The following is a 26,511-nucleotide window of genomic DNA, read 5'->3' as shown; positions in this document are numbered from 1 at the left end:
TCCCGTTAACTCCTTAGGCCTCTTCTTCAGGCTTGCTATGAACATTGATGAACATCAACCATGACAGTCAACTGACCAGTACTAAAAGTGATGATTAGATAGATTAGAGCCTGTCACCATGTATAGGAAAGACTGGCTTAGAACAGACAATTTCGGGTGCCACTCCACAACACCAATTCCATCTCCCCACAGTAATGACTGCAGCTGTTTCTCATGGGAACAGAAAAAAACAAACAATGAATCATGGGAAAGAAAATCTATACTGTCAGCCTCTCTTCTAGTCCACAAGTACACAACTTACTACACAGATCATTTACATTATACTATTATTCTATTCTAAAATAATCCTGGTTAAAATTGAGTACGTGCACTTCAAAGGGGATAAGTCACTTATTACAATGACTGTGGGCAGGAAGAGTATCTGGAAGTACTGTCTGGCTTCATTATCCTGCCTCAAGTTATCGCTCTTCTTTCCGGAAGCCTCTTCTACAGGGACGTACTTGAAGAAGCCATGGGAAATCATGGAATGGCCAGAGCCTAAAATGTTCTGTGGCCTAAAGGCTAGAAATGGGCAATCTTTAAACTTCACTGAAACACTTATTGAAATCATAAATTCTCACCACTGTCATGTCCTGTCAAAGATTATGAGTTTATAGATATAAGACAGTATCCAGAAATCTGTATTTTAAGACAATTTTTCCAAGTAATTCTGTCAGGTTTTGAGGTAAACTATAGAGAGATGGAACAAAATAGCATTTTCAAGTGACATCATGACTTTGTATTGAATTTTCACATGGTTGGGAGTAAAAAAGTGGGATGAGAAGACTCAAAATCCTTCCAGAGTTTGAATGTGGAACTTGAAATTCTTAAATCGAGTTACTATAGAAAAGAACATATGCACTATAGCAATTTAAGAAGTATAGACATACTTTAAATGAACAACCTATTTTGTTCAGTAATTGTATTAATTACTTGGTACCACCATGACCAAATAATGTACACAAACAACAAGGTGAGGAAAGGCTTCTTTGGGCACACAGATTTGGAGGTACATGTGACAGAGCAGAGCAGTTCCCATTTTGTTAACCAGAGAGAGCAGAGGGAGGAGATCAGGGACCAGGTATAACCTTCAAAGCAAGCCATCTAGAGTCTATTTTCTCTAGCTAAGCCCCACCTCAGAAAGTCTCTATATCTTCCCCAAATAGCACCACCAGCTGTGGGAGGCATTTCATATCCGAACCATCATAGTAGTGTAAATTAAGTATGTCTCTGCCTCAGAATCAAACTTCAAATAATTACGATCGTGTATAGTCTAATTACTAGGCTCTTGCGTCCCCCTAGTTTAGGATGAATACCTTAGATATTAAGTTACTGGCTGCGGATAGGAGTGACCCAGGGGTGACCCAGGGGTGGGAGCAACAGAGGACCCTCCCTCCATCATGCTGGAGCAGAAACGCACGAGCCTTGCTCTGAGTCAGGATAGGGCGGGTCTTCTGCACTCACCTCAGTCAGGCTCTCTGGGGCAAGGGGAAATAGTGTTCAGCGTTGTGGGATACTATATCTTACTATTAAATGTTATTCAAATTGTGAGTTCATGTTAAGCGTTCTTTGTTTATTGCCAACACTCTTTAATGCTTTCTGTGAAGGAGGAGAGCCACACAATGCGCTCTATCCCATAGGCCCTTGCCTTACTTTCAGCAGCTAAGCAGCTCTTCTGCTAGCAACTGACTGGACTACCCTCAATCTATGCCCAGATGTTTTAGACACTTTGCTATCACTGGAGGACACTCAAAAAGTGGCAGAGAACAATTACAACCACAGATGGAGACATGCTTTACTCATGACTGCTCCAAATAGCCTGGACCAGCCTTGGACAAGCTTTGGTGAGCTCAGCCTGACTCGGATTACCTGGCAGCCATCTTCAACTCAGGACAGTGGGGAAATAGTTTTCCTGGAGACCAGTCGAAGATGACCATTGTACAAACTCTATGTTTCATTTGCATGGAAGACTGTGCTATGATTACTGTAAGGCAATTCTTCACCTCTATGAAAAATTGCCAGGTGCACACATCCTTGCTATACCCTCTACCCAGTTATATAAGCAGGCTGCTTTGCTGACTTTTCTGGTTATTGATGAGATTAGAACACAGCCCTCCAGTGCTGTGCTTCTCTCTCTCTCTCTCTCTCTCTCTCTCTCTCTCTCTCTCTCTCTCTCTCTCTCTCTCTCTCTCTCTCTCTCTCTGTCTGTGTTCCTTGGTCCCACTTAGCAATATTGGAGTTTAAACTCAGAGCCTTGTGCATGCTAGTCAGATGATCTATTACTGGAGCAACATGCTCACCCCATTTAGCTTTTTTATTTTTCAATAGGGCCTTGCTCTTTTTTATATAGGCTAACATGGACTGTGAACTTCTTATTTAGGCTTCTCGAAGAGCTGGCATGACAGGTGCTATTGCATTCAACATAGTATTGGTGGTGATAGTTTCATAAAAACATCTTACCTAATGTGGCCTTACTCCACCAAGGCCTGAACCACTACATCTGACAACCTCCCATTGGATGGGCCAGTGTTTTGATGGTATTTAAACTTGAATCCAGAGCCCTATACTTAGTAGGCAGTAACTCCACTATTTGAGCAACATCTCCAGCCCCTGGGCTGCAACACTAGGCTTAATAAAAGAAATCTCTCCAGTGGTCTTTTCTTGTGGATCTTTGTCACTAGTAGAGTAGGCTAAGCTGGTAACTTGAAGAGGAGATAGCAGATTCAGCCACAGTGTTAGCCGTGGTACAAATGACAGCAGCAACTGTCCCCTGGTGATGGCAGTGGTGGCAGCTTCAGAGCTGGCAGCGGAAGAGTCCAGAGACCAGCTGGGTAGAAACCATGCACTCTACACTAGCAGAAATAGAAGGAGGGTAACAAGAAGGCATGGCTGCTGTAGAAAGATAGAAGGTCATGAAGATGTAGAGATAAAAGCAACAACGGTGGGTCTCAGTCACCAGAAGAGTTATAAGCAACTCACTTCCAGGCCTTTAAGGCCAAGGCTCCCAAGACTAAATGCTATAATGTCAGCCAATGTCAAGCCCCAGATATCCTAGACCTGAGAGCTATAGCTCTAGTCAATGTAGACGCTGATGTTTCCCAGCTCCTATGCAAATGCTGTTTACTGAAGCCTGCTCCTGCTTACAGCTCTTGTTCATTGCTGCCAGAAGCTGAGAATTACAATAGGTGACAAGTTCTGGGCCAACTGGTGGTTAAAGTTAAATGCAACAAGTCTCCAATCTATAGCCTTACATTTCTGGCTTCTAAAGTTGGAAGCAATATAGCCTTTTAGCCCTCCGGGCTTGGAAATCTGATCTGGCCAGTCCAAACTGTAGGTCTTGGGGACTCCTAGTCTCAATTTTGGTCAGAGTGGAACAAAAAGACACCCCCTCCCACATCCCTCTACTCTCCCCCCAACCCCCCTATTGGTTGATAACAAGAAGTCCCTAAGTCCCTTCCCAGACTGGGTTAAGAAAGGACATGGGCTTTAAGTCCCAAAGGTGGAAGGTGATTTCAGTTAGTGAAAGAGAAATTTGCCTATGAATCTCCGTAACAGATCTGAGGTAATGCCAAAAGGTAGGTTCTTTTCTGGGAATATTTTGACCCATTGGCCAAAATATAGAATTATCACCTTAAAGTTGTATTTTTCTTTTCATTCCTGATAATCCTTGTTACGTAGAGCTCAGTAACAAATGCTATTGAATAACTAAAATGGCTGGTTTTGCTCAGCTTTGTGGAAACAGGTAAGTGCTTTCTTTCTTTGTGTAGATGCAGACTGAGAACTTTAGCCAGATGACGAGTCGGCAGACCACCATCTCTGCAACCAGGATTTTCTCGTTACTGTGTTCCACCTCCTCATTATACCAGTGACATTTTAGTAACACCACTGGCACTGTTAATGTAGGCATTCACTCCCTGATGATTCTTCATGAGAAATTCTCATTCATTCCATTTTTTTCCTGGCGAGCAATTGCACTGTACTAAGAGAAGCAGATGGTAATAGTTTACATTGGATAGCTCAGCTAGTAAAACCTCAAGACTAATAAAGTCAAGGTCAGGAGATTGCTCTCTATGGTGATCAGGGAATAATTCAGTGAAAGAGAGAGAAATCATTTTCAAAGACACCGATTAAAGCTGCACCTTGGACAACGATTGCTGCCATCATGAGACATGATTGTGAAAAGAGGGCTAATAATTTACCTGTCAACAGATTCATTAGTTTCAAATGACAGGTTAACCCCCATAGGTGCCTCTGACAGGTCTGGACAGGAAGAAAAAAAGAAACACAAGGAAAAGGGAGGGAGAAACGAGAGAAAAAGATGATTGGCTTGGTAACCACAGAGTGAAGACACCCTTTGGGCTTCTTAGATGCTGTAAGTGTTGTCATTGACCTGCTATTATTCACTATGGAGTGGTGAAACACTTCTAAATCACCTTCTAGTGATGTGTCACAAACGGGTTATCTGCATCATAGTCAGTTCTAGTGAAAAAGAGAATTTTAAAAGGCTTTGAGCAGTTATTAAGAAGAGGAAAGTTAAATATGTGAGCCGAAGATGCAATTATCTTGCTATGGCTAATTATGCATTGATTATATACGGAGTTTTTTAAAATAAAGAATGTGAAAGGAAACTGTTGTTGGCATTCAGTGTTTAGATGAGCGTGTAGGTCGGCATGATGGGGTTCCCCATGTGACTTGCATGAGACAGCTTCAGCTATTTTGGAAAGATGAATCAAAGGGTTGGACCCTTTCCTCACTTGAAGATTTCTATGCTGGGTTTCTCTCTTCTATTTTTAGTAGTGCTTCCTTTGATAAGATTTCAGTGTGACCGTGACTAGCACCCCGAAGGAGGTCCTAGAGGTGATAAATAATATTTTAATCTGATTTCATCCAGTGATTCTATTCTGCATACCTGTTTGCATTCCTGACACACAAATAGCTGGTCAGTTAAGCATACAGATGTAAACCGAAATCCTATCAAAGATATTCTAGCACTTTAATACAAAGAATATAAAAGCATATAGGAAGAAAATGACATTCTTGTTACACTCCTTGATTGCCATTTAATGGTGTCTTTAAAACGTGTATTTGTGCAGAGCTTATTTTCTTCTGAATTCGGGGAACATAAGATATGTGTTGTAAACACCATTCTTGACTCTGATTTTAAGATAAATATTGGAAAAAGAGGACAGAAGTGATGAACAATCTTGACTTCAAAGCAAGCAACATGGGGGGAAAATTCTGGACAGCTGGCAAATGCTGAGCAGTCACTAGGGGTCCAAACAAGGAGTTCCAAAAAAAATCTATAAGAACCTTGTATACGAACTTTACATTTCTCTCATTTTCAGGCCCTCACACACTGTATATAAAAAGAGATGAAAAGGAGGATATTAAAATGTCTGTACATCTAAAGGCTGTTGTCCATCTATACTATATGAAAGGAGCAACAGAATAAGATATGAAATAAATGTAACGATAAGTTCTTATTGATGTGGCTGATTCTGGTAAAGAGAATGCCCGAAGAAACCGGGCAATAGTTGTTTACACCTGATTTGCTTCCCTGTTTAAACAGCTTTAATTAGAATAATTAAATAAACTCATAATGCAGAAACCCATAATGTCACTCAGGCTTTAACAAACACTATAACAAAGAAATGCAGTAGGTCCTGAAAGATGGGTTTCCAGCCAAACCTCAGACTTTCAATTTGTGGGTATTACTGCAGCTTTGATTAAGTGGATGCAATCAATCACCTTAGTGTTAGTGAGTATTTCAAATCTAATTGTTCCATGAAATATCAATCTACATTTGGAAACTGACCCCTATTTTCCAATCAATTTCTATTTTGTGAGCAGGTGGCTGAGCGGTTTTCAAAGTGACTGCTAGTAACCCCCTCACAGGGAGCCATGATTGATTTATTACTGTGTGCATTTTTTATCAAGACAAGAAGACTCTAAGGACTCTCTTGGAGACTTTTCTCAAAATTTCATTTGTGTTATCAAACAAAAGTCTTCCCCTTCTTCAGTGAGAATCCTCAGACAGAGGTTTTTTTTTTTTTTTTTTCATTTTAGGTACGGAGTTAGGATTCAAGCCCATCTATCCCATGAATAATATACCACGTTGACATGCTATTCATCATATTTTATTTTCCCAGGTCTCAATGTAGGCATTGAAATCAGTGTATATTTTTGAGTCAATCTGAATTTGAAGTTTTTTAAGCTCTTTGACTACTATTGCCTTGTCAGCAAAATGGAAACAAATACTGAATTTGTTGGTGGATATTATGGGAGGGTCAAATGAAAAAAAAATGACAAGAATAATACCTAGAAAATAGAAAGCAATATTTATAGAGCTTTTTGCCTTGATAGTGACTTGCTTGTGCTACAGTTGAAGAGAGAGACAAATAATAAATCAACATTATATACTTTTTTTAATCCTACAGTAAAGCAATAATTATCCTTTGAAGAATAGCTGTAGCCTTTTGAGTATGTGGCTTATTTCAGAAACGTGCTGAGAAAACTCATTTAAAAAAATAAAAAACCCAATAAATTAAAGATAAAACTGAACTGGAAAAGATATAAAACTTGAGAAAGATAATCGAGAAATTATGAAAAATGGACTTTAATTTTCTATTAATTCTAGTTTTTATTTCTTTGTCTTCCTACTATAAAAGGTGGGATAGTTGATGGAATTCTGGAAGGACCAAACAGAAAGAAAAATAAGATTAATTCAGAAGTACAGTTTACATGCTTTTAAAAAAATCATAGCAATTTAACACCAGGGATGAAACTTTCCATAATACTTATTCTGAAAACTACTTCCTACCTTGTTTTTCAAGGAACATGTAGTGTAGTGGATAATGTACTTAACCACATAGTCCTACAGATACAGAGCAAATTTCTTACTGAGGACACAGGCTGGAGCAGCACAGATGGGCTGATAGGTGGGCAGGCTGATTTTGATAGACAGGTCTCCAAGGCCTGCAGGTGGAATTGTTAGAACTCTGCTTCCTTCCTCCTCAAACAGTGCAACATCAAATTGAAATTTGCATTTCTAAATTGTTCATGTCCATTACATGCCATGATAAAAAAAAACTTTTAGGAGCCAGTAAAAGGCATACATCCAGTGGAAAATACTGTTTCTTATCCTCTAAGTGGTTTGGAAGTTACTTTGACGAGCCAGGTGCTGATGGCTCGTGTCTATAAGCCTAATGACTTGGGGGACTGAGATCTGAGGATCATATTCCAAGCCAGTCTGAACATGAAATTCTGTGAAACCCTTATTTCCAGGTAACCTCCTAAACACAGGAAGCAGAACTATCACTCAAGTAGTAGAGTGCTGGCACTGAGCAAAAGTACTCAGGGGGCAGTCCCAATACTGGCCAAAAGGAAAAAAGAAAAAGCAGAAAGAAAAAGAATAAACAGAACTCTTAATTTTTAGAGTTATGTAACCGCACAGAAAAATTAAGAGGAAGAAGTAGATTTTATATATGCCTCTTGTCTTCGCTATGCATATGCATAATTTCCCCCATTATCAGCATCCTGCATCAGAGTGGTACCTCTGTTACAATCCGCAAACCTACAATGAGGTATCACTAGCATCCTAAGACCATAGCTCACTCATGCAGACTTAGACAAACACATGATAAAGTATATGTACCTAGTAAGATAATTTTACAAGTGTCATTATCCTATAATCCCTCAATACCAGGTGTACTTATCCCTCCCTTTCCATTTATCCCTAGCAAGTGTTGAACATTTTATCATCTCTATAGTTTTGCCTTTTCTCAAATGCTGTAGAGATGGCCTCAAATCTATAGCCTTTTTCAGCTTAGCGTCATTCTTTTAGTAATATATAATTTAAGCTCTTTTATGTCTTTCCATGATTTGATCACTTTTTATTTTCTAGATAATATTTAGATTTCAATTTCTAGATAATAGTTCCTCATCCAGATGTACCATGGTTTATTTATCCATCTATCTACTGAAAGGCAGCTTAGTTTCTCCCAAGTTTTGACAATTTTAAGTAAAACAGTTAGCAATATCTATATGCAGGTTTTTGTGTGAATGTAACTTTGGGTAAATACCAGAAGCTCATTTGCTGGACAGCATGACAGTTGTGATTCGTTTTTCAAGCAGATGCCAAACTGTGTTATGTAATGGCTGTATATTTTGTATTCTCATCTGCTGTGAATGCATACCTCTAGTACTTACAAATTCTTGGTTTTTCCTCATTCCCTTTATCCTTGGTATCATTTCTCTTAATTCCTGACTATGTTTTTCTTTTGAATTCTCATCCTCATCAGTGTATGTCAGAAGTTGAAGCATCTGGAGCACTGAGATTCCCTAGTCAGAGGTCAAAAACTGAATGAAAGCATAACTCCAGAGATCAGCCGACTATAGAAATTGGTCTTTCACCTTGGGAATGGTTTCAAGGCTGCATGGTCTGGATCAACCTGGTGTCACATTGCCTGTCACTGAGGTAAAAGAAGTTCACCTGGGCGCTGGTGGCTCATATCTGCAATCCTAGCGACTCAGGAAGCTGAGATCTGAAGGTCACGGGTTGAAGCCAGCCTGGCCAGAAACTCCATGAGGCTCTTATCTCCTATAAACTCCTCAAAACAAAACAAAAAAAAAGCTGGAAGTGGGGCTGGGGTTCTAGTGGTAGAGCACTTGCCTTGAGCAAAAGAGGTTCAGGGACAGCACCTAGGCCCAGAGTTCAAGCCTCTAGATCAGCAAAAAGTAAAAGAGAAAAGAAAAACAAAGTTCAGAGTCTGCCCCCAGCACAGTCTAGGAGGAGATAAATGAACAGTTTATAACATTAAAAAACTGTATTGTCAGCTCCAAAAGGAAAAAGAAAGATTTCATTTCCTTTTGGAGAACTGTAAGGAAATTTTTCTTTTTTCTTCAGAAATCCTAGCATTTAGAAAAGTGAAGACGCGTTCCCCCCAAAGTAAGTGTATCTGTCCCACAGTCATATGATTAACATTTGGTTGGACAAAGATACTTCACATGAAGAATTTATTTTATGGGGATGCCAGGCTGTAAAACCCCAAGATACTGGCAGAAGCAAATACAAATATTCTCTGATGGAACCTATTCTTTGTTCTCATAATAAAACTTACAGGATAAAGTTTCAAGGTATAAAAATTCACTCTAAGAACTTAAACTTCACAAGAAAACAAAATACTACAGGTGAGAGGCAGCAAACAAACTGAGAGATAAACGTGACATGCCCAAACTTGAGTTCAGTGATAGTGTAAAATAAGCTGTATGTGCAGTGGTTATCAAAATTATGGATGGAAAGACTTGGAAAAAATTATATTTAGTGAAGTAAGCCAGACCCAAAGAAACATAGGTCCCATGGTTTCCCTTATTTGCAATAACTAGTATACATCTAGGATAATCTTACCAGACAAGCAGAAAAGGTCAAAAGCTATGTACATATGACCATATAAGATGATGCTAAATGAAATGAACCCAAGATAGGGACACAAGAGGTTTTTTCTTTGTCACTATTGTTTTCAATGTACTATGCCATTTTTTTTTGGTTTCTTTTGTATGTTCTTTCCCCTGTGGTATAACCCCTGTTGTCACTGTATTTGATTCCGGTGCCCTGCATCTTTATATGCAGGAGAGGGGAAGAGAAATAAGCAAATGCTGAAACAAGGATACAGGTTAACCCATTGTGACAATGAGACGTTGAAAATGAATCTTACTACTTTGGGGGGGGGGGAAGGAGGGAAGGGATAGTAGGAGAAAAACAAAGGAGGGAGTAACAATGCTCCATAGGAAATATACTCATTACCTTACTCATGTAACTATACCCTTCTGTACAGTATCTTTATAATAAAAATATTTTAAAAATAAAAATAATTATTGATGAAATCAATGAGTCAGGAGAATAAAAGGTAACTAGAATTACCAACAAGATTACAAGATGAATGCATAAAGGGACAAGATTGAACTTCTAGAGCTAAAATAGTCTGTAACTATAATAACATTGAAAAGGGGATAAAATTAACAATGAATTTGATGTTGCGGATAAGTTCATTAACACTGATTATTTTACTTCCATCATAACCTGGAAAAATATAGAAAAAGATACAGCAACATAATAAAACAATTAGCGACTCTAATGTTTAAAACCTAACCTGTATTTCATTAGAACTGAGAGATAAAAAGCTGTATTGTACTATTTATTGTAGGTCTTTTGTCTTTCCATGAACTTTTCAAATCAGATTTTTATTTTCTACAAAGAATCTCATTGGGATTCGCCATGGTAACACCTTGGAACTGTAGGCCACATTGGGAGAACTGGTATTATTTTACCATTATACTAGGTGGCCAAGTTGTGCACCAGCAGAGAAGGCATCAGTGCATGATTGGAGGTCACTGAAAACAGACAATATGGCCATCAGACTCTAGTGCATAGAGGGTACCAGAGTCAGTACCTTGCAATCTCCCCTCCAATGCCATAATTTCACATGTCTATCTCCTCTGTAGCCCATGAGAACCTAGCCCTTCAGCAGAAGGTTTGATGAAAACAGATATAATAGCAGGACTGGCAAGATGTAAGTGATATACATACTGAAGCAGAACAAAATGCATATTCAGAGCAAGAAGAGATACATGTATATGTGTTTATGTACATATGTCTGTATATGTACATACATACACACACACATATGCAGTAATGAGGATTAACTCAAAGTTTCATGCTTGTAACAAGCACTGTACTTAAGCCATGCCCTCAATTCTTTTTTGTTTTTTTTCTTTTCTTTTCTTTTTAAATATTTTTTGGGTCCCGTCATGGGGCCTGAACTCTGAGCCTGGGCGCTGTCCCTCAGCTCTTCAGCTCAAGGTTAGCACTCTACCACTTGAGCCACAGTGTCACATCCAGCTTTTTTCTTTTTGCTCATGTGGTGCTGAGGAATCGAACCCAGGGTCTCATGCATGCAAGGCAAGCGCTCTACCACTATGCCACCTTCCCAGCCCCTTGTTCTTTTATTTTTCAGGTAGGATCTTGAGCTTTGACTCACCTCTTGAGTAGCTGGGATTTCCTAGATTGTACCACCAAATCCAGCATAAGGAAAGCCATTTTTACTTAAAGAGGTATGCCCAGGAAAGTTCATGTATATATCTTTATATTAAAGTTTTATTGAAACAGTGAATTAGACTTAAATAGAGAAATGTAATTAATAACTGTAAAAAACCTCGTGGAATACCACTCTTTCTCAAGCAGATATAATCTAGATTATGATACAGATGTAATGTAGTGCCAGGAAACATTCCAACATAAATGCAAAACAGGTAAAGAAGGTTGTCAACTGACATAGATAGAAGGAAAAAAACAGAAGAATAACCAAGGCCATTTGAAAGAAGAAAAACTTAGTGAGAGGATTCTCAATACATAGAAAAATAAAAACCATATGAATTGGTATGCTAATAACTTTTTTCTTTGGAATTGAAAAAGTAGCTTGTAAATATATGGATGTAGAGTAAGATTTATAAGATAGAGAGTATTTTAGAGATTATATGTAGATGGTATTTTTTGAAGTTAATAATTGACTTTTCTCTAAATCAGGCTCTAATAATTTGTCAGCTATTTGCAAAATAACATTAGACTCATCATATACTGTACTCAAAAATTGATCCAAGTAGATGGAAGAGCTAAGTGTGAAAGAAAATCTACAAAATGTTTGACAGTAACATGATAAGCATTTTGTAATTCTGAATAGGAAAGAATTTCTTAAAGTACCCTGCCCATCCAGAGGTGAAACATTCAGAGAAAAGAGTCAAACACAGATTATACTATTTTCATAGTATCTGTTGAATAAGGTTTTAAAAATCATGGAAAATCAGTACAATGTAGACTGTAAGATAATAGATCGTGAAGTCAGATGACTTGGTTTTAGTTTCAGTAGCTTTGTAACATTGGGCTTTACATCTTTACTTTCAAGCATTTTTAAATTATAAATTTTACTATGTAAGAGTATTATAACAGGGAGAAAAGATAAGCCACACATGAATACAACTTTCAGAGAACATGTAACTAGCATAGAATTCACATATAGATTATTCAAGGTACTTATGAAAATTAATGAAAAATGAAAGTACCTTGTAAAAAATATGGCAAAAATGAGTTACCTAAAGAAACAATCATGACTTTTCAGTAAAACATGGAAACCTATGCAACTTTGGCTGATAAAATATCAGCCAAATTTAAAATTAGCGAAACTAGAAAAATCAGCATTGCCAAATCCAAGCAAGAATGTATGACTAACACTAATATTCTTCTAGTTCAAATATAAATTCCTACAACTACCCTGAGAAACATTTTTTCCTTAGCAATGAAGTTGAAAATATGTATGCACAAGAGCAATTTCCTTCCACAAAGTGGCTTCTGTGTACTCTTTTAAATACATCCTCATATACTTACCCTATAAACATTTTCTTGCATTACTGAATGGAAACAAAATAAGATGAAAATGATTGCCTTGAATTAGTGACTTCCTCAGATTTCCTGCTGGGTAAATATTCTATGGTTTATTAAATAATAAATTAAAGTCAATATTTTAATTATGTAATACTCAAAGAAACGACTTTTCCCTTGTCTGCTACTTCTCTCTTCTCTGATTTGTTCATCACCACAGCTCCATTTTCATGGGAAACTGTTTGCAGGAGAGAAAATATTGCCACAAATGCCCTGAGAGAAATGGAAGTGGGTGGGGGGAGTGGTAAGAGGAAGCTTAGAGAGAATCTGAGTCTTTGCAGCACACATCTAAATCCCCTGGCTGGAAGGCCCACAGACAGCAGCTGCAAGAACTATTCATTAGCACCTCTGTGAGTTTCAAGTCAACACCGCTTCCACACTCAGAAGACTCATTGTGGTAAGACAAAGAAAGAGCACTCTCATTGGCTGACTGGTGTGGCCATCACTCTTCTGGCCAAGAGGATTCCTTTCCTTTTAAATCATCTGAGCCAATGACAGAAGAGGGATTTACCCCCACATTAAATCTGTGATTATTGCTGGAAAAAAAATAGAATAAAAATTGGGAGAGAAAACAGCAAGTAACTATTGCATAGTATGAGATGTACTGAACTAACTAGACACTGAGGAATTTTCAAGTGGGATCATGTACCAATAAACTGATTATTATAACTAACATGTCAAAAATGAAAAGCTGACAAGGGATGGTATATGTGGGTTTCTGGCAAGAATTTGGGGGTGGGTGTTTGTGGGGAAGCTAAGTCGGCACTGTGTGCATTATCTATTTCTCCCCCCTTGCCAGAGCTCAATACTCAACATTCCACAACTCAAACCCTATTGCTTTGATTTTAACCCAGTCAAGACTTTTCTGTGAGATAGAGTATTTAAAACAATCGCATGTGTAGGAGCCCTGATTTCTAATAAATTGTTTTATAAGCATTGAGATTAGATTCTAATATGAGAAAGACAAAATAAGGGGGGGAAATGGGCCCTAAAGACAAAGAAGCAAAGAAAGCCATCTTAGGAGGAAGATGAAGAGAGGAAGGAAGCATAAAAGGAGGAGCAAAGATTCCAATGATAAGCTTTGGATTTTGCTTCTAGTCTCATTTGAGACTTTAGCTCTAGACTAATGACTTTTTTTTTACCTGCATATAATTTTGGCATTCTAGAGATATTTGACCACTTCCAGAGACATTTTTGGTCTACATTTCTTTCTAATAGAGTAGGGATAAGATGATAGTGTTACTAAGAAGAGGCTGAAGGGAGTAGAGGCCCAACATACTATACAAAATATTATATTACAATTAAAGCACACCTAGCAATGATTATCTGGTACAACATATTAATACAAATACCACTGAGAAACTCATGGAGAAAGTAAAATGAAGCTAATGAATACATGGTTTTGTGTTGATGTTCTGTGTGGTTTGGTTTCAATGGAAGGCAAGGCTCTTTATGCAACTCCATCAATCTGCTGAAATAATTATGTTTGGCTGGATGCTAGTGGCTCACACCTGTAATCCTAGGTACTCAAGATGCTGAGATTTGAGGATTGTGGTTCAAAGCTATCTCTGTCACCAAAGTCCATGAAACTCTTATCTACAATTAGCCACCAGAAAACCAGAAGTAGAGCTGTGGCTCAAAGTGGTGGAGCACTAGCCTTGAGCAGAAAAGCTCAAGGACAGCTCCTGGGCCCTGAGTTCAAGCCCCATGGCTGACAAAAAAAAAATGTTATGTTTGGTAGAGATCAACTTAAATACAAGTTGCATGCTGAGTCACTGACTATACTGGGACTCCTATTTTTTTCCCATCAATGTCATCCCCAAATTTAACACTAGCAGTGAATTCAACAGTCTTGCTCTTCCTGAAACTATCATTTTGTAAGATCATACAGAAGAAAAAAAACAAACGGGAGCCACAGTACAAAGATCCAATTTTCCTCCTTTAAAAAAGGACTCAAGAGGTGAAACAATTTGTTCAACTGATACTTGCTCCCTCAACTACTGGGCATCTGCAAAGAAAAATAACATCACCAAAATAGATTCAGGAGAAATGCCATACAATGTAGCAATGCCATTATAAGGAAAATAGCAAAGTAGCCCCAACCTTCCATGAAGAAGTAAGCAAGCTTAATAATATAGCTTCTGAGTAAGAGATTACCCAGGAAACACCAGCAAATGTACACACTGACCTTCTCTTCTCAGGAGGTGAATTGTTATTTCCAATAATAAATCATCAGTTGAATTTAAATCATTGGCTCTTTACTACTAAATGTATTTATATTGGACTTCTGAAAGCATGGAAGAAGTTTTATGCTATGGCATCAGCTGACTTTACTATGTGCCTGTGGATAACTGTCAGCCAAATGCTTTCACTTTAAGGCTACTTGTCAATTGTTTTTTTTTTTAACTTCCTCTACTACAGATTGAACCTGGAGCCTTGTGCAGGCTAGTAAATATTTCACCAGTTGAACTACATCCTCAGTCCTTTTGTGTTTTATTTGTTTCAGAGACAGTCTCACTAGCTTTTTGCCTGGGCTAGCCTTGAACTAGTGATCCACCTGCTTTTTCCTCCAGAGTGGCTGGAATTACTGACATGTGTTATCACACCCAGCTCTTCTCATTCAAACCAACTCAAATATTGCTTCACATCATAGGATGCTGAGTGTACAAAACACTCTCAGAGTTTAGATTGTGACTACCAAAACACGCCAAAGTCAAGAGTGGACAATGAGATATTTTCTTTCTTTTAATGCTTAGGTCCAGGGGAAAACGTACAACAGCCGGACCCATCAGCTGCACTGGACATTGATCAAAAAGAACTAAGCAACTCAATGGCAGCAATGGGAGGGAGGGAACGAGTAGGAAACAGGGAACAGCTGATGTTATGCAAAAGGAAAGAAATGCACATATTATATCACCCAATGTAGAAGAAATAACTGTATTGTCAAAGCTCATCAAACTCATAAACTAATAGACCACAACAATTTGCCCCATGATAGTTAGAATGTGTTTGTGACTTTAACTAAGCATCACTATCCCACAATACTGTGAAATTTGTGAAATTATGTAATCACTTAATCACAATAAAGAATTTGCAAAAAAAATGCTGAAGTCCAAAATCTGGTAATTAATACAGGACAGAATTCAGCCCTCTTTGTATAATTCCTATTTCAAAGCTCTGTCAATTACATCAGTATAGCTCCATTTTGAGAGAGATAACTGGGCTAAATGAAAGTTACTTTAAAAATGTTTATGGTAAAGGTGATGTACAGAGGGGTTACAGGTACAGAAGTCAGATAATGAGGACATTTCTTTTTGAACAATGTCACCCCCTCCCTCATGTTTCCCAATTTTTCCCTCCTGACCTTCCTCTCCCCCAAGTAATACAGTTCATTTCCAACATAGATCTTGTAAGTTTCACTGCAGAATTGGTTCACCCTTTGTTCCACCATTTCTCTCCACAAATCAGATAAACTTATATACAAGACAAAGGGTACAGAAACCAAAAACAGTGACAAAAGGGAATAAACCAAAGAAAAAAACTGCAAACAATAAAAACCTCTTGTTTCCATTTCTTGGAGTTCATTTCAATAAGCATCATTTTATATGATCAGATGCACATAGCTATTGAGCCCTTGTGATCATTTCCTATGTATTTCCTCCTTTGGGCTCACTGTGAGAATGTTTAGAGTGCTGCTTAATTATGTCCAAGTGTAATTATTTTTTGTTTATTATCCATTAGATTTACTTGTAGATATATATGCAGATTCTAATTATTACACATGAGAGAAACGATACAGCTTATGTTTCTTTGGGTATGGGTTACTTTCCTTAATATAATTTTATTCCAAATCTTTCTGTTTCCTTATGAATGGGGCAATGCCATTCTTTCTGATGGAAGCATAGAATTTCATCATGTATATATACCACATTTTCTTTATCCATTCATCTACTGAGGGGTATCTGGGTTGGATCCATATCTTAGCTAGGGTAAACGATGTTGCAATGAACATAGTTGTGCTGGTGGCTTTAGTGTGGCTTGGCTTATGTTCATTTGGGTACATGCCCAGTAGTGGGATTGCTTGGTCATAGGAAAGCTCTATGTTAAAAAAAAAAAAAGGAAAAAAAATAGACCATAATTTAACTGTTATCTGTTCTGGGTATGTTAAAGTAAAATTTAAATAATGTATATTATATTATCATATTTGAACGAGTAATAAAAACTTGCTATTTATATTCTAATTACTAAAGTAAATTGTTTAAGATTCTAAGGTTTCTAATACAGCCCAAAAAATAAAAGCAGAAAACCTCATATGAGATAAAACTACTATATGCAAAGGCAAAGGAAAGGCGATGATTTTCCAGTGGATTTTAAATTCTTTTATCACCTATTGACATACTTGTCGGTCACAGTGCAAAGGGTCTGTCTCTCTTTATTATGTTGAAGGATTTAAGGATCACACTTCAAATGAAAGCAGACAGCAATTGTTACTGCCATGTTGTTTTTTTTTTTTTTTTTAACTATTCCTATAATCCAAGTAAACTCAGAAGCAGTTTTACAAAGCTCATGACCAATGTACATGATCAAAATACTTTCCTGGCAATGAGGCATTGCTATGTGGTACATATGTTTCTTCCATATAATATGAATGTTTATATGAGAAGATTGTTGATGTACCATAAAGCCAGAACAAAACCAGGCACTTCTCCAAAACAGTAAATTCACTCACCATCAATTACTGCAAATGCATTTCTGAATACACTGTAGAGAAAATATAGTATTTAGGAGAATAACCAATGTGGAACAGGCTAAGTCCAGATTGTACCTTAAGTCCTGCACCCACACAGTTTTGAACCTATGATAACAATGCCACTTTTGGCAACGGAAGAATGCCACTTTTGGCAACGGAAGGATGCCACTTTATAGAAAGCTGAAGAAAAGCTTGCCTAAGATGATGACTGCCTTTATGTTTATTTTTATCAACTTGGGAAAAGCAAGCATTAAAAAGTAAGTGGGGTATTAGTGGCTCACACATGCAATCCTAGTTACTCGAAGGCTGAGATCTGAGGATCACAGTTCAAAGCCAGCTCAGGCAAGAAAGTCCGTGAGACTCTCATCTCCAATTACCAACAGAAAACAGGAAGTAGTGCTGTGGCTCAAAGTGGTAAAGTTCTAGCCTTGAACAAAAAGAGCTCAAGGATAGTGCCTAGGCCCTGAGTTCAAGCCCCAAGACCACCAAAAACAACAGAAAAACAAAAGTTGCCAAAAAGAAAAGAACAATTTGAGTAACACAACTCAGTGCAGCCTTGCGTTCACAGCAAAGGAAACAACTGTTTTAAATAAGTTAAATATCATGTTTATCAACGAAAGAAACATTTACATTTGCCCAACTAAAGAGCCTTTGAATCAGATGGTCATTTTAGCCTTATGGCTAAAGAATGAGTGGTTATTTCATCAGAGATCCAAGTGTTGGCATGCTTCATTGTACTCACAAAAAATAAATTTGAGTTCACTCTGTTGAAGGGGTCAAAATGATATTTCAGAGCAATCATCTCTGCACTGAAATTAATTTCTCAGGTCACAATTTTATTTTCTAGTTCAGTTCTATTAAAAATGAATCTTGGCCGGGTACCAGTGGTTCACACCTGTAATTTTAGCTACTCGGGAGGCTGAGATCTGAGCATCACAGTTGGAAGCTACCCCAGGCAGGAAAGTCTGTGAGACCCCAATTAACCACCAGAAAACTGGAAGTGGCACTGTGGTTCAAAGTGGTAGAGAGCTACCCTTGAGCAAAAGAGCTTGAGAACAGCTCCCAGGCCTATGTTCAAGCCCCATGATGACCCCCCTCATCCCTCCTCCCCCACACCCCCCAAAAAGAATCATGGTATTCTATAGAAAGAGATAATACAGTTTGAATCAAGTTAAACATTATTTTACTTATTTTCTTGTCCAATACTTTTTTTCTTTGTTTTTATTCTTTTCCTACTAATTTTTTTCTAGAATGTTTTTATTAAACTATTTCTTAGTTTTCTGAAGAATTTGTGTTAGGATCTTTATGTAGTTGAACAAAGGGATTTAAATTCCATGTGTCAGTTATTCATGTGCTCAGTATTACTCCTTCCATCATTTTCTCCCATGCCTCTTAACCCTACCTGAACCTTCAAATGACCTGACTGCATTTTCATCAACAGTGATTTTTATCCTAATATCTTCGGGGTCAAGATTTCCTAGGCTAGCTGCTCAGCTGTGGGATGGGAGCCTGAGAAGGTAGAGTTCAAATGGGGTTGGAACTATTATTCCAGGAAGTTAGATTCAGACAGAACAAGTCGCACTGGTGTGGTCTGAGTAACTGCAGTAATTCTGAAATCTGAGAAATGAGCAGGCTCAGGTGACTGCATGGTGGGAAATAGGAGAAGGTGAGTGAGATTTACTCTGCTCCAACTCTAGTGTCATGAGGACTCGCCACCATGACCAAGTTTAAGAACCGGAAAAAGAAACAAAAAGAAAACAAAAAGAACTGGACTCCTGGATGGGATATTTTTAACAGAATCAGAGGCTGATGTACTGATTACAACTGGAAATGACTTTTTTTTCTTCCTGGTGAGTAAACTGAGATCAGGAGCTGCTGGGTGTCTTTCGCTTGATGACTCAGGGAACTACCACTATCTCAGTTTCCCTCAGGAGATAAATTATTGTGCTGGAAGAACAGAAATATAACGTGCAATTTCAATTCACTCTGTGAACATTTTATACCCAGGTTAAAGACATATGATGATTTTATGAGCAAGATGAAAAGATGATCGACACTTTCTACCTTGCTATCTTAAACCACACTAAATAACCTGGGCTTGATTCTGATGTCTTAAATGCTGGCCTTTTATTTTCTCACAGCCTAAAGCTCTTCAAAGACATACCTCTTGTGTTTTTTGCTTTCATGCAGAACATATGATTCAACAGCTGATAACAACAGGGGTATTTTTACACATTGCCTTTCACTTATGGCGTATGGAATGAGCAAAGGAAATGTTTGTAGTATTAAGAAAGTCTTTAAAAAATTAGTTTCTTATTACTAGAGCTACTAGTGATTGCTACTCTAGTTCAGTTACTAGTATAGCTTCAAAAAGCACTAAACATTAAAGTAATAGATTATATAAGTGGCTTTATCCTTTCAATATAATTCTAAATAATTTTTACATCTCATTTATGTCAACTTAATTTTTTAGGATAGATTATCCATATTTGCTTCTGTTTCAAACACTTTGAAACATACACACTTTACTTGTTTTTCTTTTATCCCCTTAATTTGTTTAATTGTAGAAAGATGTTTTGTTATGATATTCACATGCATGCACATGTTGTACTTTGACTGAATTTACTCCCTTTATAATACACATTGCAATTATTTGATGGTGATAAAGCACTAACTGTAATGGCTAGGTAAGTTTCTCTTTCCAAGCTATTACTCTTTCATTAATGTATCACAGCTTAAAAATCAAAAGCCATGCGGTATTTTTTGGAAGTTAATAATATACACAAATAGATCATTATGTAAGGTAAATATTTAATTTAATCTTCCTAAAGGTATTGACAATGTACCTTAGATGTGTTCAATACTGGCCTACAAGCTTTTTCTTTATTTGGTCAATAAATGATTAAAAGTATTTTGAGGTTAATGATCTCATGATGTGATCAATCATTCTAAGCTACAATCTGCCACCAGAGCTTCTTCTTTTGCGGAAAGCAAATGATTTCTTGATAATGATCCCAAGCAGCACATCTGTATTCTACTTGAAAAGTTAATTAAGATGTGATTCCATCTGGTAGTCCAGTTGGGAATGTCAATGATTCGATTTCATCTGCTTGAAGCTGAAATGAACTTCACATAATCAAAGGATATCATTCAGGAAGGGCCATAAGTTAAGCTAGCAATGCATGTATTATGATTTTTCTCGTCTCTTTAAGATTTTCTCCTTTTACACAAAAACTAGAAAGGTGGAAGTACAGATTTTTAAAAATGATTATCACAACATGGTAGATTTCCTTTTATGTGAATTTTATCTAACTGCACATTTATTTCCATTTTGTCTCTTCGTTTTCAGTAGAGTTGATGGAGCTGATGTGAATACGAATTCATTCTTTGGAAGTTGATGAGATTATTTGCTCATTTGGTTCTGATATGTGTTTATAGGTTCCTATTACTGTTCCAAAATAAACCATTGCTAACTTGACACCTTTCAAGAACAGAAACTTTACAACTAAGGAGAGAGTGATGCCCTTACCTTACTCTCAGAAGAGCAAATGAAGAATTTTCCCTCTTTTGATTGGCAGTGATGTACTGGTTTGCACTATGCTGAACATAGTTTCTAGCGCTAGCTTGATAAATATGATGGAAAATTTAACCAAGAGTTTGAGAACTGGAAATAAAGTTTGCATCCAAGATGTTTCTTTGGGGATATTACTACACTGCAGAACTGAGTAGAAAAGAAAGTCTTATTTCTTCATGTGAAAAAGCAGAACCAATTTAAAAAACTAACTCAGAAAGTAACTATGGTCTTATTTTTTATGGTCTATCCATTTTTTGTTGTTGTTGTTTTTGTTGGTTGTGGACCTGAACTCTGAGCCTGGGCGCTGGCCCTCAGCTCTTCAGCTCAAGGCTAGCGCTCTACCACTTGAGTCACAGCACCACTTCCAGCTTTTTCTCTTTATGAGGTGCTGAGGAATCAAACCCAGGCCTCATGCATGAGAGGCAAACACTCTACCACTGAGCCACCTTCCCAGCCTGGTCTATCCAATTTTTAAGGTTTCTAATTTGGCTATCATGCATTAGGAGTATTTTTCTGATAACTTTTAACTTTCCTTATAATTTTTCTTTAAAAGTAAAATTTTCATCAATTAGATATATTTCTGCTAAATCTGTTAAATGGAGTTATATTCTACTTCTTGAGAATGTAGTTTCACAGTTATTAACCCAACTCTGAATGCCAGATGTCAGGGAAGAAAACTAGTAATGTTTGCATTGTTCTGCAGCTAAAAATATACCTAATGAGAGTTTGTAGACCTCTCATTTCTTTTTTGTTTCAACATATACAAAGATAGTATTGGCCATTTCAAGCCAAAGAATTGCTCTGTTTCTATAATGAGAACTAAGACAATATGACAGGAATTATCATACCTCTTTCCACAGAAATCCTGGAGTGTTAACTAGCTAAATGAACTGGAAAATTGAGGTGATTATCTGTATAATGCCATTGCATGCTGGATGTGTGTGTGTGTGTGTGTGTGTGTATTCTTATAAATCCTATCTTCCCTAAGTTTTATTCCTCCAAACAAGTGTTCTCACTTTGTATTATTCATATATTTGTTTGTAAAATATTTTTCATATTTGTATATCTGACTTGTATGATTAACACATGAGCATTTTAAGACCATCCTTTATAGAATTCTATTCTAACTATGAGTAAAAATAGATATTTATACATTGTTTTAACAAAGTTGGCAAAAATTAATTATGGTTTCTGATATCTCCCAAATGTTCTGGTAAAAAAATGGGACTTTCCAAGGGACTAAGAGGTTAAGAGTCACTGTTAAAAAAATGACAGGTAAAATCTAACTCTGGTACATTCAAATCAATAAAAAAATTAATTATGAATGTGTTAATCAAGAAGAAAACTGCAGCCAGGGGCTGGTGGCTCAAACCTGTAATCCTAGCTACCCAGAAGCCATAATCTAAGGACTGTGATTCAAAGCTAGCCCAAACTAGAAAGTCCATGGGATTCTTATTTCCCATGAAACACCTAAAAACTGGTATTGGAACTGTAGTTCAAAGTGGTAAAGCTTTAGCACCCAGGCTCTGAGTTCAAGTCTCATGACCAACAAAAGGAAAAGAAAAAGAAAATGGCAGTAATGATCCAGGATTTTCTGTTAAATCTCTTTTCATTAATGGCTTAAGGGAAAAATTGTATTATTTGTTCTATCTTATCTTCAGAATTGTCCTGATTTTTCAATTCTTTTTATGTACACAAAAAGTTTAAAACAAACTATAAATATACATGTATATATATATATATATAAAGTCACCATAAATGTAAATCTGGACTTTCATACTCCAGAAGTTTTGAATATCTGTCTCTTTCCCTCTCTCTCTTTTACTAGTACTAGAGCTTAAAATCGGCTTGGCGTCTTGCTCATGGTTCTATAGTAGTGTGCCATGCCTCCAGTCTGGCATTTTGCTGAACATGGAGTTGTTATACTTTCCTGCCTGGCTGGATTTGAACTTCAGTCATCCAAATCTTTGCCTCCTTTGTGGCTATGATAACAGGCATGAGACCAGAGCCCAGTAAGAAGAAAGTATGGCCCTTAATATTGCTTTTGGACCACAACAAACATATATTATGTCTTAAATTATACAAATAACACATTTATCTTAATTAGTAACTTAAAAAGTCAAATAATGTTTCAAAAATGTGTTTGCCTAGCATGTGAACTATGTGGCATGTATATTATCTGTGTGTATATGATATTCGTCTAGAGAGCTAATAGGTGATCACAATCTGACTCTGACATTATGTATTAACTATTTAGGATTTTCCTTTCCTGCTGCACACTTTCCTGATGCTCATTATGGCTGTTTTATGAGAAGATGAGTCTTCTGTTCCTCATAAAGTAATCATGCATCTTCCTGCTTCACTTAACAACACTCTAATTACATTGAAATGCTCAAAGGACAAAATAAACCACAGAAGTAAAACACAAGTCCTGTGCTCATGTCGTCGAGATCGTAAACATGCTCCTAGCATTCTGAGCACAATTTTAGCATTTATTTTTTATAAATGCAGTAAAAGAGAAACCTTAAATGAAAAGACTTTATAGTTCCTATTTCACTATAAATCAGTCTGGATGCATTTCCTTTCTGGGATCTGCACCGCAAATCTTTATGGTTCATTCTATCCTTAATGAAATCTGAGGACAGAAATCTAAGTAGGTCTTAGGATATTTTCTGGGGAAGTAATTGTGGTCATGCCCTGTCCTGACTTCTGTACTTTTTCAAATGTCATTCTTCTTTGCTAAAAAATATACATGTTTATTCTTAGATCTGGTATTGTTATTTTTTCCCCTAAGGATTGCATTAATCTTCCCTCAAGTTAATTAATTTTTGTTTGCTAAGGTTTGCCCAAACCAAGTTACTCTGTAGCATTTAATTGTAAGACTATAACAAAATTTTGTGTGTTTTTCAGGGCTTCATGATGTTCTCGATAGGGACTATAAGCAGTAAAATTTAAGAATCGCTATTTTTGTGGATTTCTGAATGACTTTTTCACCTTGGCATTCTATCATTGTTTCAAAAAGAATTGGCATATTAGAAGAAGATTTTACTACATGACATTGGACAGTAATACCTTATTTGAGGACATAGATATTGTAGAGAAATGAAATCTGTGATGGTAAAGTTTCTGATCTGCCTTTAAATCAGTGTCACACTGAAAATGAGTTGTTTAGTTACAAACCTCACTATTTGTTGTATTATGTGTTTTAAACTTACATTAAATTCATTCAAAAGTAAATTAAATTCATTCAATTTCATTTGTAAATGTTTTCTGAAGATTCAACTATAAGGCCAAAAGAATCATCTTTGGAGATTTTTCAGTTTTTTTTTTTCTGTTCAGGCATATAAAGCTAAAAAGTAAAAGTCAAGTTCTTTGCCACAAGGCCTAAACCTATTATTTCCTTATTTATTAACCTAAGTTTAAAGACACACCCACTAATAGGGATTTGGAGGACTTTGTAGGTTTAGGTGTTCTAGAAAATTTAGATACAGTAAAGTTTAAGATGAAACACCATGTCTTAGTCATTTGTAAATTGTGAAAGATGAAGGAAAAAGAGGAACACAAACCAACTGCAATTTTGTAACATAAATAATAGAAAGAAGAATATGCAAAAGTTGCCCTGAACCCCCAGAACATTCTTGAGACATTTTTAGTGATTGAGATTGATTCTATCACATATACATACTAACTTTGAAAATAGCAGTGCTGTGAATATCCATAGCAAGACATTGTAAAAGTTCACCGGTAGTCAGTTCTTACTCTGAGAAAACATATTTTGGTGATGAGAATTATTCACCCACTGAAATTGGAGAAATTCCTGAGAAATATCCTTCTCTGAACTGTGGCCTCAAGCTCCCAAACTTCCTGGTAACATCGGTAGTGAGCAGGTAAATGTTTCAGTAGAAAACACAAAACAGGACTATAAAGGTGACTCTACTAGACACAGACATGTGTTAAACTGAGTGCTATTACTTTCAGTCATTTTGTGTTTCATTTATTAAATTGTCACTGTTATATCTTAACCTCGAACCCCATATCATAAACTCTATGCTGAAGCTGGCTTATATAAACTCAGGAGATTATTCAATTATTAAATTTAGAACCGTAAGCTCAGTTAGTTGTTTGTTAATTCTAGCCATTTTTACTGATAGCTCCCATTTTCAGAATCACTCTTGACTGGAAACATGAAGACTAGTTTCATTCTTCAAAGTAAAAGCAGTCCAATGGGAGTAAAGTGTAAATGGCAAACTCTAAGGAGTGGTCTGTTATGTATTTCAGGAAAAAATTATTTTCTCTCCTTTGTTCTGACTCTTGAATGACAGACTTAATGACTGCTTTTTCACCTTAATTTCTGCTATGAATTTCTTTCTATGATCAATAAATTCTCACATCATGAGTATGCACTATAATAGGAGTAGAATGCCAAACATTTCCTGACACATTATAAAACAAGAAAATAGCCTGAATAGTACATCACAGACAATGGTATTTTTACAGCAGAGGTGTGTTACTTATGAATCAGCTCAACATTTCCCTCAAGATTTCTGTTTTTGCTTGAAAAACCTAAAGGAAAAACACTCAGCAAAAATGTCATCCAGAGAAAGCTGTTCCAACTTTGGAGAAAATACCAAACCAAGAAAGAGAATACTTATCTCTCTCAACTTTCCCACCTTTACTCTTCACTTATATTTCTAAATGGCTGAAAATTTTGCACATAATTTAAAAATGTTAGAAACTCAACCTAACTAGGCCATTTCAGAGTTTAAGAGTAAAGAGAAGATAGAATGCAGCTTTGTCCCTTCAAATAGTACTCACACATTAGAGTTGGACATTATCTGTTGAGAAGTTAGACATTATCTACAGATTTGTTGAATCATTGCCAATATTTTCCGATCAAGAATCACGTTTGAGAAAGGATGAAGGGGAAATCTGTCTCCTATATTAATGGCAACAGCAACCAAAAAGCCAAGCAAGCCAAACAGCAAAACAATGCCTAGAAATCATTTGCTTAGTTCTTCTTAGCAGAAATGGGGCAAAGTAGATGATCAAAACCTCATTTGTTGCCTTTGGGAGACTAAGAAGAAACGAATAAGTGTATTCATTTCCAAGAGCATATTTTTCATCTCCAATAAACTAACCTTAAATCTAGAGTTATGTTCAAATTTATCAAGTTCTGAAATTATATATGACTTTTCGACATCTTTGTGAGTCAATGCACAGAGCAAATTATTTGATTTGTGATTATCATATCATATATCCTTGATAAAGCGGCCTTGGGCCTTTTAGCTTAGTTTTACTCTAGGTTGACAATCACAATCCACTGTCAAACAATCTATAAGCCCAGATGCCCAGGCCACAGATGCAGGCACCAAGCCCACAAAAAAGAGAAGTGTCGATTTCTTTACAAGTCTTACCACCATCCATAGAAAATACTGCACAATACAATTACATGCCCAGCAGTAAATTTTCTCATAGAGACTTTTTTTTCCACAACTAGTGGGTTATTTATATTTTGATAACAAAAAAATAGCTATGTGGGACTACAAGATGATTCTCAATCATGATTCAATGAAACATGAAAACTTTACACTTTTGTATCTATAATAAAAATATTGTGACTTTTTAACCATATGTGGAAAAAGAAATTGTTTTTAAACA

The 26,511-nt window shown here is 36.7% G+C and overlaps 1 protein-coding gene across 6 annotated transcripts in view; it reads right to left on the bottom strand.

Moving 5' to 3' along the window:
• Positions 1-26,511, bottom strand: part of Marchf1 (membrane associated ring-CH-type finger 1) — a 508,963-nt gene that overhangs the window by 116,360 nt on the left and 366,092 nt on the right. The gene's annotated exons all lie outside the window — the stretch shown is intronic.

Source organism: Dipodomys merriami, unplaced genomic scaffold (genome assembly GCF_024711535.1).
Source record: "Dipodomys merriami isolate MVZ:Mamm:240054 unplaced genomic scaffold, mDipMer1.0.p SCAF_12, whole genome shotgun sequence".
NCBI classification, from domain to species: Eukaryota; Metazoa; Chordata; class Mammalia; order Rodentia; family Heteromyidae; genus Dipodomys; species Dipodomys merriami.
This window is presented reverse-complemented; position numbering and strand designations above follow the sequence as displayed.